This window comes from Phyllobates terribilis, unplaced genomic scaffold (genome assembly GCF_046119375.1).
Source record: "Phyllobates terribilis strain yellow unplaced genomic scaffold, ASM4611937v1 Scaffold_5__5_contigs__length_657084704, whole genome shotgun sequence".
Classification (NCBI taxonomy): domain Eukaryota; kingdom Metazoa; phylum Chordata; class Amphibia; order Anura; family Dendrobatidae; genus Phyllobates; species Phyllobates terribilis.
Genome location: NW_027362765.1, coordinates 167,207,301 through 167,218,008, shown reverse-complemented (window position 1 = coordinate 167,218,008; position 10,708 = coordinate 167,207,301).

The following is a 10,708-nucleotide window of genomic DNA, read 5'->3' as shown; positions in this document are numbered from 1 at the left end:
TTTTTTCACAGGTTCTATGGTACCTGGGTCAGGAGGAGAGTCTCCTCTCCTCTAGACCCGGGTATCATCCGCACATTGAAACGCATGGAATGCGCATCTACATATGCAGTGATGCTTAATCCATGCGTTTCAATGCAAGTCAATGGCGGCGAAAACGCAGCTCTTCCGCAAAATAATTGGTAGTGCTGCATTTTTTTCCGCAATGATAATCTGCACCGGAACTTTCCGCAACATGTGCCAAGCACATGCGGATTATCATTGGGGACCATGGCAGGCCTTCTACCATGCGTTTTTAAGCGTTTCTGCCGATGAAAATTACAGACCTATCCATTCTTTGTAGGAGGGAAAACTTGCATAATTGGCAGTGTATGAAATACTTATTTTCCTCACTGTACCTTAATGATTTCTGCACTCCACTCACACTACTGCTTTGACTCTATGTAGATTACAACTCAGTCCTATTCAGATTCTATTCGCTATTTTTCAAGATAAATTATCTGCCCCATTCAAACACATAAGCACATTAAATCAGTACCAGCATTGTGGAAAGCCGCCTCACACCCACAGCATTTTCACAATGAAATCTGTGGTTTTCCATAAAAATACAGTATCTGACAAAACTTTGGACTTGCCTGTTCATGCAATGGTTTTTCTTGTTCTTACTTGAATGTGCACATTGTAGATTCAGACTGAAGGAAACAAAACCACTAAGGAAGACATACTGTATGAAAACAAGTAGGAATCAAATACGTGTTAAAAAAACAGACTATGTTAAACCTTAGATTTTTGAAAAGACAAAAAAGAAAAAAAAAATTGGGACTGTCCCTGGGGACTATATCCAGTTACTCCAGTAGATCTGATGCGTTTCGAACTTTGAAATGCCAGACTATTAATAAGGACTACCTAGTTCGAAACGCGTCAGATCTACTGGAGTAACTGGGCAAAGTCCCAAAAAATGTTTTTCTTTTCTGTATTTTAATGAATTCATAATAAAACATTTTTGTTTTTAATCACACTCTCCCAAACTTGTTGCTGGATACTCACCTCTATTGCTTTGTTACAGCTGAATCCTTGCACTGCCGGAGGGCTCCTTTCACATTGGTGAGCTGTAAAACCTTTTTTCTTTGACTTAGATTCCTAAAAGTACTTTCCTTATACTCTGATGACAATTTTACACCCCCTTGGCATTCTCTCCAGTAGTGTCATCTAGTAATGACCTGGAATGGCTTTCCAACAATCTTCAATTTGTTCCCAGGGGTGCTGAGCTTTGTTGGTTGCTTTGCCTTCACTCAAACTCATCACAAATCATCTCAATGGGGTTGATGTCTAGTAATTATGGTGGCAATGTCTTCTGACTCCCCCTCTTGGTCAAGTATCCCTTACACAGCCTACAGATGTGTTTAGGGTCATTATCCTGTTTCAACACAATTTAAAACCAGATGGGATGGTATGTTGTGAACAGTATCACCAGCATTCAGACATCACACCTCCCTATTCATGGTGGGCACAACACATGTAGAAACCATCCACTCAGCATTTCTGTGTTTCACAAAGACATGACAGTTGGTTCCAAAAATCTTGAATTTTAACTCAACAGACCACAGTACAGATTTCCAATGATCTAATGTCCAGTTTTTGTGTTGCTTGTCCCAAACAAGTCTCACTTCTTGTTTCGGGCCCTTAGTAGTGGCTTCTTTGCAGCAATTCGGCCATAAAGGCCTGCTTCTCTCAGTTTTCTCTGAACAGTTGATGTTGATATGTGTCTGCTACTTGATGTCTGTGCATAATTAATGATGTCTGTTATCTGAGGTGTTATCAATTTGCGGCTTCTGAGGCTGTTAACTCTGATGAATTTATACTCTGCAGCAAAGGTAAATCTTGGTCTTCCTTTACTGGGATGGTCCTCATGGGAGCTACTGTAGTTTCATCATAGTAATTGATGGTTTTCAATACTGGGCTTTAAGATAACTTCAGGGTTCTAGCAATTTTCACGTTGGACTGACCTTCATGTCTTAAAGTAATGATGGACTGTGATTTCTCTTTGTTGAGTGCTTCTTGCCATATTCAGGCTTACAACCAACAGTTGTGGAACAGGGCTTAGCACTGTATGGAAATGTGTAGCAGCACGGCCTCTGCAAACACATCTCATGGTCACAAACACTTTGTGAAGGCCAGTGATTCCACAAATGAACTCTTGAGGCATACCTATTCATTAGACGCCATTCCAAAGTTAAAGGGAGGTACTTTCAGGAATCTAAGATTTAACATATATTCTGTTTTTTTCTTACACATTTTTCTTTACTCCTTCGTGTTTTTGCTGCCTTCAGTCTGAATCTGTAATGTGCATATTCCAACACGAAAAACCAATGCATGAACAGGTGTGTCCAAACTTTTGACCGGTATTGCCCCATGCACATAAAAACAACCAAAAAACTTTGGTTTAAATGTGGATTTCTCAGTCATAAAAATCCATAAAAAAAACCCTGTGGTAACAGCCTTGTTTTATCTCTGCATTTCCATTGTCATGTATAGTGAGGGGTGATAATTCATTCTCTGTAAACAGCTTTGAGGCTTTGGGTAGAACTAGAGGATATCTGTAACATTAGGATGGATACATGGCAGCTGGATGATGGGTGTCGGCACAATTGCTGAGGTCGCTCATAACCTGAGCAGGAGTAAGGCATACACCTCTCTCCAGTATTTATAGTCCCTGGTGATGAGAACAATAGATCTTTCTTACATTAAAGTGTACTGTCCCTTTAAATCTTGTTGTAAGGATGATTTAGCACTTGACCATGAGCCCCTGTGATCCTGTTAGAGTAAGTGGCTCACCTAGCAGCTGGTTATTGCTTCTACTAAGCTAAAGTGAGCGCAGTGTCACATAAGGAGCCGTGTATGATGAGTCATGTGGATAATGGAACGCTGAAAATCACTCCCAACTAAATGTGCTCTCCGCTTTCCACATAAAGCGTTACTGCGATACCTGGGTTATGATCTAGAATGATGAGCTGCAATTTCCCACTGATTGAGATGTCAACAGGCGGAGGCGCAGGAAAAATGACTTGTTTATCAGAGATAAAGGAGGAACATTACTGAGCTTCTATAGGGCTTGTGTCTTAATATTGTCTAAAGAGCAAATGATTGTCAGAACCCAGAGGAACCGATCACATTTCAGCTTTACAGATCCAAATTGTGCAAAATTAAAGAATCCAACTTAAATTATAAGAATAAACAATATTAGTAAATCAAACATTTTATAATTATATATGAACTCTTTCAAATCAAAGAACTTTTCAGAACACGCTGCAATTAAAGTTGATCAAAATTACTCACATGACCCTGGTCCAGCAGCGGTTAGGCCTGTGGGTCTGCGGCCTTGGACTGTAAACCTCCTATGTGCCAGGATTCTGGAATATCTTCAGGTGAGTATTATTGTTAGGCACAGCTCACCCCTGCTTAATGTGCATATGTTGATCCAGCCTGCAAGTGATAAGTGCTGGTGCACGGCCCAGGCAAAGCTGGTGAGGCTCCAGACGTACTTGATAAAGTCCAATGATGGTTTGAAGTTCAGCACATGATGGTTTAACATCCAATAATCTATAATTGTAAATCCATAAAAATATATAAGGCACAGAAGAGTTTTGGTGACGCGTTTCAAGTCAATCTGACTCTTAATTGTAATTTTAAAGTTTTCATATCAATTTTTATACCCACAATTAAGAGTCGGATTTACTCGAAAAGTGTCAGAGAAACTCATTTGCACCTTCTATATTTTATTGGATTTACAATAAAAGTTATTGAATTTTAAACCAACGTGTGCTGGACTTCAAACTATCATTGTACTTTAGCTTTTCAGATTAATAGGCCCGGTGCGACATCATCGTTGCGGTGTGACCCACAGTTGATGTGCCTGGCTTACTAATCAGAGGCATCTGGGATACTGGCAGAGGTCTGGTGGCCATGGACTACCGACATGGCTGCTGAATCAGAGTCCTGCAAATGGTTTTACTCAACTATAGTTGCAATCTGCAAATGGCATGAACAACATCTAGCCTGGAGGGTCTTCTTTCTAATTTACTAGAGCTCTCCCTTAGGGCTCCCGTACAGAGTAAAGTTAGCCGAACCCATTGATTTAGAAGAATTGGACATGTTGAATTATAATACCTGACCTCGGTTTTCTGGCAGCAGCTTACTCTCTTCTCCTCATGCAGAACTCATGTATGCTCATCTTGAGCGTGCCTCTGTGTGGGGTGCTTACTTGAATGACTTGAATGACTTTCTGGGCACCAAAAAAAGCCATGCAAAGTGATTGTCAAGTTTTTAGCCCATTGGAAATTGGACATGGACTTACATAAGGGGAAAGCCTGGCCACCCTACACCAATGAACACCAGGTATCATTTAAAAGCTCAAATTATTCTCTTTACCTACCTCTAGACCACCAAGAATATGAAACAAACTACTTTAGTATACTGAGCCCTGGTTTCCAATATGTGGCGTGTATGCTTCAGTGGCTACAGGTCATGTTTCTGGGGTATGAGTGGGGAGGGGGAGAGTGAAAGAGGTAAACTATGATATGCTTTAAAGGTATTGCACAATGTATGAGTATGATAGGGTTTATGCTTAGGTTGAAGTAATTTATTTTCGTAAAGTGGTTCTTAGTTTAGAAGTATTGCCAACACTGCACCATGCCACCAAAGAAGGCATAAACTCCTTCACTACTTTTGAGGACCCAAAAACGTATATTGTGTGGTAAAAATACAGATTATGTATATCTATCAATCAGGTTTTAATCATCATATATTGCTGGAGATATACTAAGGTTAACTATCCAAATGTGATATTTCTTACCCCTGTATTAGTGTCATTATACATGTTGACATGCAATATTCAAAGCTTACCACATGGTGTCAGCAGAGCTCTGCTTGTATTATGTCAACTGTTCCAGGTGAAGGAAGTAGTAGTCACCATTGTATATCATAACTGTGTGGCACCCCTGCGGGTTCAGTCACCACAGAGGTACTGCATCTCACCCAGAGGTGTGGTATCCCACTCTCAGGTAAGGATAAAGTGCTGCCCGGGACCCTAACACCTGCATCCAACACGTCCACTTCAGTAGGGCAGGGTGAGATTGCTCCTACGGGAGAGCACAGTCCCTGGTCCTTGGCTGGAGTGGAGGGGAACCTAGTGAGGGGGAACCATGTAGTGGGTGTGGGTGGAGGACGTAGATCAGGGGAGCACATGAAAGGAAGCTGTGTAAAAAGGGGAGCCATCTTAGAAGGACAAGCCAGTCAGAGGAGGAAAGTGAGGGGAGCAGAGGCTCTGCAGGAGCTCTGCTCCAGAGGCGGGCCTAGCCAGTGAGGCCCAAGTCTGAAAAGAGAGAGAGAGAGAGAGGACCATGAGGAAGGCTCCAGAAAGAAAGAAGGGATCCCAGGGGTACGGGAAGTGCTAGAGGCCACCCGTACGCCCGAATCTGCCAGGCGGTTGAGGGATTGAGCCACAGAGGGGACCGGCCCCTTAACTAGTGGAGAACTACAAGGCTCAGCTAGGAACCGGAGGCTGCAGTACTTGCAAGGTGCAGTGGCCACATTCGCAATTATATCGCCGAGAAGGTGGCCACAGAGGGTCCAGGGGACTGCAGGTCGCCCGACAAGACCCGAGGTTACCGGATTGGTACACTGATTGCGAGGCGCAGGGCAGGAGGGTGAGAGCCAGCGCAGGAAGACGACTGAGAAAGGCACACAGAAAGGGGTCCCGTTAAGTGCTTCTGAATTATCTGGGGGATTGCTGAGCCCCTGCTTGGTGAATGCAGCGCGACGTGGGAGGCTGTACCTGTACAGTGCAGCCTGAAGAACTTAAGAACTGTGAGTAAACTAGGAAGACTGCACCCCACTGTCTCTGTGATTATTGCCTGCGCCATCACCCCCCTGCACTACAACGCCCAGCATAATCCATAATATCTACACTGCCCTGGAGCTGAGCTCTATCTGTGGAGAGCCACACCATCCCTGCTGCAGTAACATCAGCTCCAGAGGACCTGCTCCGCAGCGGCGGCTCCCTTAGCCGTATACTACAGGTGGCGTCACGAACTTTAGTATAAAAACTATAAATCCCCTATCAATAACTCCTTTTTATTGACCGCCCTGGGTCACGGACCGGATCACCGCCACTGTGACATCCCCCAGCATTTACCGGCCCGGCACCGGGTACCCCACGTCCCAGTGGGCGCGTCAATTGCTTCACCCAGCATACTAAGAGATACATCGCTTCAATCAGAGTCTCTGTCCCTATATCATACTACTACATAGCAAAAACCTGCTTCAGATACCCTTTAAAAATACTGATTCCATTCGTCCCTCCCCTCCAACGTTTTTGTCCTTGGGGCTCCATGGACATGGGATTGGGTTTTATTGTATGGGTTGGCTCTTTGTGATTGTTAGAAACTTCAATTAAAGGGAGTCTGTCAGCACATAATGACTGTTCAATCCAAGTACAGGTGCTCAGTGCACCCTTGGTGTGGCCAAACATTTAAAGAGACTGTCAGCACTGAATAAGGGTATGTGCACACCGTCAGGAATGGTAGCGCTTTGAACGCAGCATACTTGATGCTGCGTTCAAAGCACTGCACGCAGGTGAAGCCGCATGTTTTCATTGATGCTTAACCGCATCCTATCCATTGCACTGGTAGAATTTCTCTTGCGGAGACCAGCGTCTCCGCAAGAGAAATTGGCATGCTGCGGTCTGTAGCCGCATGTCCGTCTCCGCGGGTAAGCCGCAGAAGCACGGGAACGCATAGTGGGCATAGGATTTGTACAAATCACAACCACTATGCTGTAACATCTGGCCGCTGCGGATTGCAAGTGTGCGCAAGTGTGCAGCGTCCAATCCGCAGCGTTTACTGATCATCTGCACATTCCCCTTAACTGTTCAAACCAAATGCACAAACTTGGCAATGATGGTGGGGCCAATCATTTAAATACACCTTCTCATCTGCTTGTTTTCCCTCTTTCTCCACCCCCTCTGCTTTGATTGACAGTACTGGCTGCATAGAGTCAGAGAAGGGCGGAGATGGATGTAAAACAAGCAGGTGGGAACGTGCACCTTAATGTTTTGCGCCGTCATGAGGCATCTGTACTTCATTTGAACAGTCATTTTGTGCTGACAGAGTCCCTTTAAATATATTAGGATAAGTCCCATTGTTTAAAGGGAATCTGTCATCCCCTGGGACTTTTCAGACCTCTACCATGGGCATACAGGTGATAGAAATGTAAGTCTATACATACGTGTATGGCCCATATTAGAGGTCAGCTTGCTTTGATATATCTTTTTATAAAGTCCATTTTCCTAGGCTTGGCGTCCGGGGGACGCCAAGAAATGCCCGCCTACCTACTTAATTTAAATATTCCCCTCCTCCCCTGCATGTTACAGGGCCCTGTGACGTGCACTCTAGATCTGCACATGGCGCGCATGCGTAATGCGCCTATAACTTAAGCCGCGTTTTTTTTCTCCTTGCTTTATTTTACAGATGTGCTCTAGTGCGCAGGCGCCGGGGAGTCACTGTGACTTCCACTCCAGTGACCTCCGGCGTGGGCAACAATGGGGTTGGGTCCCCACTTCCTCCCGGCATCCTGATAGTTAGCAACTATCCGGGAGGAAGTGGGGACCAAACCTTATTATTGCGCATGCCGGAGGTCACTGGAGCGGAAGTCACAGTGACTCCCCGGCGCCTGCGCACTAGAGCACAGCAGTAAAATAAAGCAAGGAGAAAAAAAAAACGCGGCTTAAGTTATAGGCGCATTGAGGCTTAAAGGGGTATTCCCATCTCCAAGATCCCATCCCAATACACTTTGTGCAGAATTATTAGGCAAGTTGTATTTTAGAGGATTATTTTTATTATTGATCAACAACTATGTTCTCAATCAACCCAAAAGACTCATAAATATCCAAGCTTAATATTTTTGGAAGTTGGAGTGTTTTTTTTTTAGATTTGGCTATCTTAGGAAGATATCTGTTTTTGCAGGTAACTATTACTGTGCTGAATTATTAGGCAACTTAATAAAAAACAAATATAATCCCATCTCACTAGTTTATTTTCACCAGGTAAACCAATATCAGTGCACAAAATTTAGAAATAAACATTTCTGACCACGCTTCAAAAGTTTGTAAATTTCAAGACTGCAGCATCCCTCTGCAAGACATCTCACAATTTTGGACTTTTCAGAGCCCCTCAAATCTCTCTTCTGACCCATTTTGCCAAAGGAAAGAAAGTTACCTAATAATTAAGCACACCTTATATAGGGTGTTGATGTCATTAGACAACACCCCTCCTCATTACAGAGATGCACATCACCAGATTTACTTAATTGGTAGTTGGCTCTCAAGCCTATGCAGCTTGGAGTAGGACAACATGTATAAAAAGTATTATGTGATCAAAATACTCATTCGCCTAATAATTCTGCCACAGTGTATGTAGTAGTTGTAATAATAGTAATATTAGCAAATATCTTCAATTAGAAATGTAGTATAGTATTTTTGATTCGCTATCTCTTACCTCATGTGCAGGACCTAAGGTATCCATGGTTACGACCACTAGCAGCTAGCAGCAACTGTGCCTTTATCAGTGGATGTAACCATGGATACCTAAGGTCCTGCTATACCTGCACATGAAGTAAGAGATAGCGAATCAGAAAAAATATACTACATTTCTAATCGGAGATATTTGCTAATATTACTATTATTACATCTACTACATATTGGGATAGGATCTTGGAGATGGGAATACCCCTTTAAATTATAGGCGCATTGCGCATGCGCAGGGAGTGCAGATCTAGAGTGCACGTCACAGGGCACTGTGACGTGCAGGGGAGGGGGGAAATATTTAAATTAAGTAGGTAGGCGGGCATTTCTTGGCGTCCCTCGGTCGCCAAGCCTAGGAAAATGGACTTTATAAAAAAAATATCAAAGCAAGCAGACCTCTAATATGGGCCATACAGGTATGTATAGATTTACATTTCTATCACCTGTATGCCCATATTAGAGGTCTGATATCGCCCAGGGGGTGACAGATTCCCTTTAAGTCACCATCCATCTAAATAGTGACAGTTTTGTGTTATAATTTTTTCCATTGAAGCTTTGATGACGAGACACAGTAAGGGATTTGTTGTCTTAGGGACACTGGAATAAACTGGAGAAGTCGGCCTTTAACTACACATTGTTGGTATAGCAATAAGGTAGAAAAGTGATAGTAGGACATGCGGTACAGACCAAAAGTTTGGACACACCTTCTCATTTAAAGATTTTTCTGTATTTTCAGGACTATGAAAATTGTACATTCACACTGAAGGCATCAAAACTATGAATTAACATATATAATTATATACTTAACAAAAAAGTGTAAAACAACTGAAAATATGTCTTATATTCTAGGTTCTTCAAAGTAGCCACCTTTTGCTTTGATGACTGCTTTGCACACTCTTGGCATTCTCTTGATGAGCTTCAAGAGGTAGTCACCGGAAATGGTCTTCCAACAATCTTGAAGGAGTTCCCAGAGATGCTTAGCACTTGTTAGCCCTTTTGCCTTCACTTTGCGGTCCTGCTCACCCCAAACCATCTCAATTGGGTTCAGGTCTGGTGACTGTGGAGGCCAGGTCATCTGGCGTAGCACCCCATCACTCTCCTGCTTGGTCAAATAGCCCTTACACAGCCTGGAGGTGTGTTTGGGGTCATTGTCCTGTTGAAAAATAAATGATGGTCCAACTAAACGCAAACCGGATGGAATAGCATGCCGCTGCAAGATGCTGTGGTAGCCATGCTGGTTCAGTATGCCTTCAATTTTGAATAAATCCCCAACAGTGTCACCAGCAAAGCACCCCCACACCATCACACCTCCTCCTCCATGCTTCACAGTGGGAACCAGGCATGTAGAGTCCATCCGTTCACCTTTTCTGCGTCGTACAAAGACACGGTGGTTGGAACCAAAGATCTCAAATTTGGACTCATCAGACCAAAGCTCAGATTTCCACTGGTCTAATGTCCATTCCTTGTGTTCTTTAGCCCAAACAAGTCTCTTCTGCTTGTTGCCTGTCCTTAGCAGTGATTTCCTAGCAGCTATTTTACCATGAAGGCCTGCTGCACAAAGTCTCCTCTTAAGGCTATGTGCCCACGATGCAGAAATGAAGCAGAAAATTTCTGCAGCATTTCTGCATCTCCCTGGCAGAAAAAATGCATGCGGATTGTACATGCGTTTTTCCTGCGTAATACATGCGGATTCACATGCGTTTCCGCATGCGGATTGACAAGCGCTTTCAAAGCGATTTTAGCATCACTTTGAAAGTGCTTGACAACTAGGTCACACTATATAAATCCATGCAAACAGCATGGATTTATATAGTGTGACCTTTAGAATGGTTAAAAATAAAAAAATAAATGTATACTTACCTTCCAATGGCCCATGGTGTGCTGCTGCGCTCGTTCCTGGCTGCCGGGATATCGCGATGCCCTGTATTGAAGGACCTACCGTCACATGACTGTGACGTCACCGCAGGTCCTACAGTCCAACGTGATGTGCCGGCAAAGGAGGAGCGCAGCACGGGCTGCCAGAAGGTGAATATAATCTTTATTTTTTATTTTATTCTTTTTTTTACAGTTTCTATGGTACCTGGGTGTGGAGGAGACTCTCCTCTCCTCTACACCCGGGTACCATCTGCACAT